Source organism: Felis catus, chromosome D1 (assembly GCF_018350175.1).
Source record: "Felis catus isolate Fca126 chromosome D1, F.catus_Fca126_mat1.0, whole genome shotgun sequence".
In the NCBI taxonomy this organism is placed as follows: Eukaryota; Metazoa; Chordata; class Mammalia; order Carnivora; family Felidae; genus Felis; species Felis catus.
This window is the reverse complement of record NC_058377.1, coordinates 19,731,203-19,737,926: the sequence shown is the minus strand read 5'-3', so window position 1 is coordinate 19,737,926 and position 6,724 is coordinate 19,731,203. Positions and strand designations below refer to the sequence as shown.

Here is a 6,724-nt window from a genome sequence, read left to right as displayed (position 1 = left end):
TCATCTTACTTTTAAAGGGGAATAACCCCCACCCTCCCCCAAAAAGGTGTTTTCACCTTCTCAAAAACAAAAGACAGCCCTTTAATTAAATATTTAGATTAATGGAAAGATCATTACATTTTCTGGTTTTGTTTTATAATTCTGTTACAAAGGGATGAAATTTTTATCAAGCTTCAGCACTGTCTAAGGATTGATGTTTGGGAATCATCAGTCCAAAACACTTCATACAATTACTTAAAATTTTTTTTAACATTTATTCATTTTTAAGAGACAGAGACAGAGCACGAGTGGGGGAAGGCAGAGAGAGAGAGGGAGACATAGAATCCGAGGCAGGCTCCAGGCTCTGAGCTGTCAGCACAGAGCCCAACGTGGGGCTCGAACCCATGAACTGTGAGATCATGACCTGAGCTGAAGTCAGATGCTTAACCAACTGAGCCACCCAGGAGCTCCTCATATAATTACTTTAAATCATTTATAATAAGCAAATATGATTATCACTGAAATCTTTTCACATAGACACTTGGAGTTAACCACCATATTCATAATTGTCTTTAGTGGCTATTTTTTTTTTCTTTTCAGGGGAAAACGCAAATGCAGTCCCCACTACCACAAATTACACGGTCAAGTTTCCCACATTTGGGGAAATCGCAGGGGTCAGCACATCCGCAGTGCAATGGATAAGCCTGGCCCTGGGAAAATCGCCTTCGTGATTATGGTGTCTCCCCTGCCAGGTAAGTATTTTAGTGGCTATCTTTAACGAAACAAACAAAACAAAATTGTCCTCATTTCAGTTTCTGAGTCTTTGAGATTCCTTTGGGTTTCTTCCATTGGTTCTATCTTTTCATGGTTTAGGAATAAATTGCCTGAATCTGATAGTATCGCGGTTGCTTAGTGGTGGTAACATGTTGCTTCTCTGACGCACTTGTGTCTAAATTTTGATTGTGAAAATAATCTTTCAATACCTACCGTTATGTATTTATTTTATGAAGCTCATAATGTGCTGTTAGGCACAGCGCATGTTATAAAGCATCCACAGAACACAAAATGTTAAAAAAAAACCCACGAAATAAAAAATTCAAGCAGAAGTTCCCATTCCACCTCCAAACTCTCCCATGCTCCCCAATCTCCATCGGCTCCGTGTGTACTGTTCTCTCGTCACTCCTCTGCTCAAAACGCATCCATAGCTCCCCTGTGTGGAGATCTGATTCTGCAACATGGCATTTCAAACCTTCTACAACCTTCTACTGAAATCAGTGAACTAAATAAGCATTTGTCCAGCCCTCTCAGGTCCAGTCCTGACCCACCAACCCTCTCCCCTCCCGTTGGGCACGTCTTCCTTCAAGATTCGTTTCAACTGCCCCCTCTGCTGGGAAGGGACTTCTGGAGCCCCAAAACACCTCTTGGGATCTCTCCTTTGACTTTGGATGGAGTTTTTGGTCAACACTGTTGCTTAAGGAAAAGCAGGCACAAGTAGAGAAGAAAAATGAAGCATAACAGTGGGAAAAGAGGCAGTAAGATAATCTTCATTGGGGTAGAAAATGTTTGTTCGCTTTGAAGTTGCAAGAAAATCCATGGAAACATTGTTAGAGATAATAGTTAGTAAAGGGACTGTATACCGAATATATATATAATCCAGTGATCTTCATATATACCTGTGATAATTATTTAAAACTATAAGATAATCTCGATCACACTACAATGCCCAAACTGAACTATCTCGGAATAAAATTGATAAGCAGTGTGCAAGACCCATTTGAAAACAACAATAACATTTTTACTGAAAGAGAATACTTAAGATGTAGATTCTGTACCGGGTTTCTTGGGTTTGAGACCCAACCATGTGACCTTGGGCAAGTAATTAGCCTTCCTGTACCTGTTTTACAATAAAGATTTTGACTAGGGGCGCCTGGGTGGCTCAGTCAGTTGAGTGTCTGACTTCGGCTCGGGTCATGATCTCGTGGTTCATGAGTTCAAGCCCAGCGTCAGGCTCTGTGCTGACAGCTCAGAGCCTGGAACCTGCTTCGGATTCTGTGACTCCCCCTCTTTCTGCCCCTCCCCTGCTCATGCTCCCTTGCTCTCTGTCTCTCTCTGTGTCTCAAAAATAAATAAACATAAAAAAAAAAAAGAATTGGACTTACTTTTGTTCTTGGTTCCTGAGAAGAAGACTCAAAATGCTTGGAATTCTTTCTCTTTTTTAAGTTTATTTAGAGAGAGAGAGGAAGTGCCTGCACAAGTGAGGTGGAGGTGGCAGAGAGAAAGGGAGAGAGAGAATCCAAGCAGGCTCCACACCCAGCCCAGCATGGAGCCTGAAGGGCCCCATGAGACCACGACCTGAGCTGAAATCAAGAGTCAGATGCTCAACTGACTGAGCCACCCACGTGACCCAATCCTTAGAATTTTCTAAGCTTTGTTATTCCTGGTGGTCCCTTGGACCACACCTGAATTTATGCGAATGAGATGGCTGGGGGGTGGGGAGGGCCTGGTCCTGCTGGAAAGACCACCGTGTGATGAGTACCATGTGACTTCTTCTGGGGAGGAAAGGGGACTGAAGATTTAGCTCAGTCTTATCACCAATGGTTCGGTAAATCATGCCTACATAGTGAAACCCCAGTGAAAAGCTCAGTGGAGCTTCGTGGCTGGTGGACACACTGTTGGGCCAGGCTCCCCAAACCTCGCCCTCTGGTCTCTTTATTTGATTGGTCCTGATCCTTCATAACGAAACTGCGATCATAGATACAGTGTGTTCCTGAGTTCTGTGAGTCCTTCCAATGGATTATGAGACCTAAGGAGATCAGGAAACTCCCTGAATTTGTATCCAGTTGGCCACAAGTGCAGGTGACCTGGGGCCCCCAACTTGGGGCTGGCGTTTCAAGTGAGGGCCGTCTTTCTGGGGGCTGGGCCTGTGGGGTCTTCGACAACTCAGGGTAGTCGGTATCAGAATTGAATGGGTGCTGACTTGCGTAGCTGGAGGAGGGGGCCCCCTGAACAGAAACAGGAGAAAAAGGAGACACTACTACTGGAAACAGATGAAGAGCTCAGTGGTAGCCATGATTAGAATCCAAGGGAGAGCTGGAGCAGGGCTGGGGTCTGATCCGGGCCATGACTCAGGGATGCCTGCAGCATCTGGGTGTGTGGACAGTGCCCGATCCTGGAAGCAAGAGGAGGGAGGGGAACAGCGACTGACCTAGTTGACAAGGTCTGCCTGGCTCCGCTGAGCACTTCTACCGGGATTGTGTTTCAGGAACATCGAGAGAATCACGTAAGACCACGCGATGAAGTACATTTTGCACTGCCATACGCCTGGGGGTGTGGCTTCTGTTATTGAGACCGAGTTAACGAATAAGAGAAGAATCTTCAGAAGTCTGTGTGGGGAGAGGGGACTTTCAAAGACGCCGACTGGAAAAGCCTTGATTGACACAGGGCTCCAAAGTGCAGCGTCACCAGGGCCACTGAGAGGCTCCCTGGCCAGTGCTCTATGCCCCGTCTCCCAGAAAGATTTACCAAGTGCTTACTGTGTTTTCCAGTTGTGCTGTTCCAATCCTGACGGGGGAGAGTGGGGATGTCTGGTATCTTGTCACTGTTACATCACCCCAGGAGTAACCAATCTTCTTGGTGGTGTTCTAATTTGTTAATTAAAAGCATTTCTTTTTCTTGTTCTAGAATGTTCGCTTGGGATCAAGCGGAGCCTCTCTCGTAATCCGGTGTTCCTGGAGATGTCAGAAGTAGGAAAAGCCTTTGTTTCGAGGGGGCACAGGCACCCCAATGTTTATAGCGGCGCTGTCAACAATAGCCAAAGCATGGAAAGAGCCCAAATGTCCGTCGATGGATGAATGGATAAAGAAGATGTGGTATGTATATACAATGGAGTATTACTCGGCAATCAAAAAGAATGAAATCTTGCCATTTGCGATTACGTGGATGGAACTGGAGGGTGTTACGCTAAGCGAAATTAGTCAGAGAAAGACAAATTTCATATGACTTCACTCACATGAGGACTTTAAGAGACAAAACAGATGAACATAAGGGAAGGGAAACAAAAAGAATATAAAAACAGGGAGGGGGACAAAACAGAAGAGACTCTTAAATATGGAGAACAAACAGAGGGTTACGGAAGGGGTTGGGGGAGGGGGGATGGGCTACAGGGGTCAGGGGCATTAAGGAATCTACTCCTGAAATCATCGATGCACTAGATGCTAACTTGGATGTAAATTTAAAAAAAAATAAATTTAAAAAAGCTAAAAAAAAAAAAAAAAGTACGAAAAGCCTTGATTGAGACGGTGCTCCAACATGCAGCATCACCAGGGCCACTGAGAGGCTCCCTGGCCAGTGCTCTATGTCCCGTCTCCCAGAAAGATTTATCAAGTGCTTACTGTGCGCTCGACCCTGCAGTACACTGGGCACACAGAGATGGGCAGGCCACTGTCCTTCCTCCTGTGGGAGCTGGTGGGTTAGTGCCCAGGGCACGGGAACCAGTTGCTGTAAAATACACGTGCTCCCGGCCAGAGTGTTCATTAAGTGCTCCCAGCCCACAGAGGAGGGACTTGTAACTTGTCCCGAGGTGGGGGAGGTGGTGACATCTGAGATGGGTCTTGAAGTTTGAGTTGGTGTTACCAAGTGAAGGGAGAGGTCAGCAGGAAGGCATTCCCGGGAGAGGAAGAAGGTGCAAGAGAAGCACAAAAGTATACGTGACCCTGGCACGCTCAGGATAGGAAGCAATTGGAATGGCCACATTGTAGTTTGGTGTGGTACGGGGGTGGGTGTGTATGCGGCTGGCTGGTGGAAGATGAAGCTGGAAAGGTAGTTTGAGGTAAGCACGGGAAAGGCCTTATGATTCTATGGGTCTTAGAAACTTCTGGGGGTTTTGAGTTTGAATACATTTTGTTTTTTTTTTTTATTTTTTTTCAATGTTTTTATTTATTTTTGGGACAGAGAGAGACAGAGCATGAACGGGAGAGGGGCAGAGAGAGAGGGAGACACAGAATCGGAAACAGGCTCCAGGCTCTGAGCCATCTGCCCAGAGCCCGACGCGGGGCTCGAACTCCCGGACCGCGAGATCGTGACCTGGCTGAAGTCGGACGCTTAACCGACTGCGCCACCCAGGCGCCCCAACATTTTGTTTTCTTTAGAGAGAGAGAGAGAGAGAGCGCACGCACAGGGGAGAGGGGCAGAGAGGGAGAGAGGAATCCCAAGGAGGCTCCATGCTCAGCACAGAGCCCGACGTGGGGCTCAAACCCACGACCCTGGGATCAGGACCTGAGCCAAAAGCAAGAGTCGGACACTCAACAGATTGCGCCGCCCGGGCGCCCGTGAGCACGTGAATTCAGGAACCTGACTCAGGGAATGGATACAGAGAGCCTGCCATTTGGACTCAAGGAAGGCACGGGTTCATCTCCACGTTCAAACTCCCTCAGGATAAACTCACCTGTTACAGTGGAACGGGTCTCAGGATACAAACCCAGGTGCGCCAAGCATATCAGATTTCTTAATTTCCTTTAAATCAGATTGCCTCCGACTCGAGAATCTCCAATCGGCTCGCTGGCAGGAAATTACACGTCAGTCGTTACTGGGGTCCCTCGCTCCAGGAACATGCAAAGGTCCAAAGGTCACCCGGTGCTCAACGCTGGGGAGGCCTTTCTGGTTGATGGCTGGCTGCCCAGTGGCTGGAGTCTCTGTGAGTGTGCCCCTTGCTGACCCGTGTTCGTCCCTGCTGTCGCCACACTGCAGGCGGAACACAGGGAGAGCTTACAAGACTTTCGACCTCCCTGTCTGAAGTCCAACCGCGTTAGGTATTCTGCAGAGGAGGCACATTAAGAGAAGCATCCAACACAGAGTCGGAGATCAAAGACGGCTTCTTGGAGGAAAGAAAGAAGGCTTCTTTCTCCCAAAGCATTCTGAATCATTTGTTCTTCTCCTTCTGGTGAACCTTCTAGTTAGATAATGTTTTCACTTTTGTCCTCCTCATCCTGCCCCACCTGTTCTGGTCCTTCTAGAATGGCCTTGCTCGTCATCTTGCTGTCTTTCCTGCAGACACCGTAACTACGCAAGCAAGGCAAAACTGTACAATTTCCAACAGTAAGACGTGTTAGGAAGCGCTGAGGAAGGAGCGTAAATATAGGTCCTTGTTTTTAAGGCTCTCTGAGGGGCGCCTGGGTGGCGCAGTCGGTTAAGCGTCCGACTTCAGCCAGGTCACGATCTCGCGGTCCGTGAGTTCGAGCCCCGCGTCGGGCTCTGGGCTGATGGCTCAGAGCCTGGAGCCTGTTTCCGATTCTGTGTCTCCCTTTCTCTCTGCCCCTCCCCCGTTCATGCTCTGTCTCTCTCTGTCCCAAAAATAAATAAAAAAACGTTGAAAAAAAAATTTTAAGGCTCTCTGAGTATATGACCTTCTTCTTATTGGTCTTAGGTATCCATCTGCCTAGAAGTAGATCGGGAGTCTTCTACAAGGAACGTGAAGAAGAAAAAGGGAATGCGGGAGGAAGAAGAGAAAGGGTTGACTCCCCCTTTTCATTTTCTCCCTCCCTTCTGAGGCTGAGACATCCAAGACTTCGAGTCTTTGCGTGCCCCATGGGGTCCAGCAAGCCACCCCCTGCCTCCCCACACTCCTTTGGATGCTGCTGCAGAGCAGAGCTGGGAGGCAGGCAGGAGACAGAGCAACCTGAGGGCGCAGGCATTCAGTTTTTCATATAGAGATGAAGTATTCTCCAGAGGGACGATTTCGATTGCCGTA

At 47.7% G+C, this 6,724-nt stretch overlaps 1 long non-coding RNA gene and 1 other non-coding gene across 2 annotated transcripts; both read right to left on the bottom strand.

Annotated features, from left to right (window-relative positions):
• Window positions 1-577: 577 nt before the first annotated feature.
• Window positions 578-739, bottom strand: LOC111556863. The gene has a single exon (XR_002736578.1). It is a non-coding gene; the product is annotated as a U1 spliceosomal RNA (small nuclear RNA).
• A 1,333-nt stretch (window positions 740-2,072) lies between these two features.
• LOC123380375 lies at window positions 2,073-6,217 on the bottom strand. Its single transcript, XR_006586059.1, has 3 exons — window positions 5,423-6,217; window positions 3,513-3,707; window positions 2,073-3,148 (listed from the first exon to the last, which is right to left on the bottom strand). It is a non-coding gene; the product is annotated as an uncharacterized LOC123380375 (long non-coding RNA).
• Window positions 6,218-6,724: the final 507 nt, after the last annotated feature.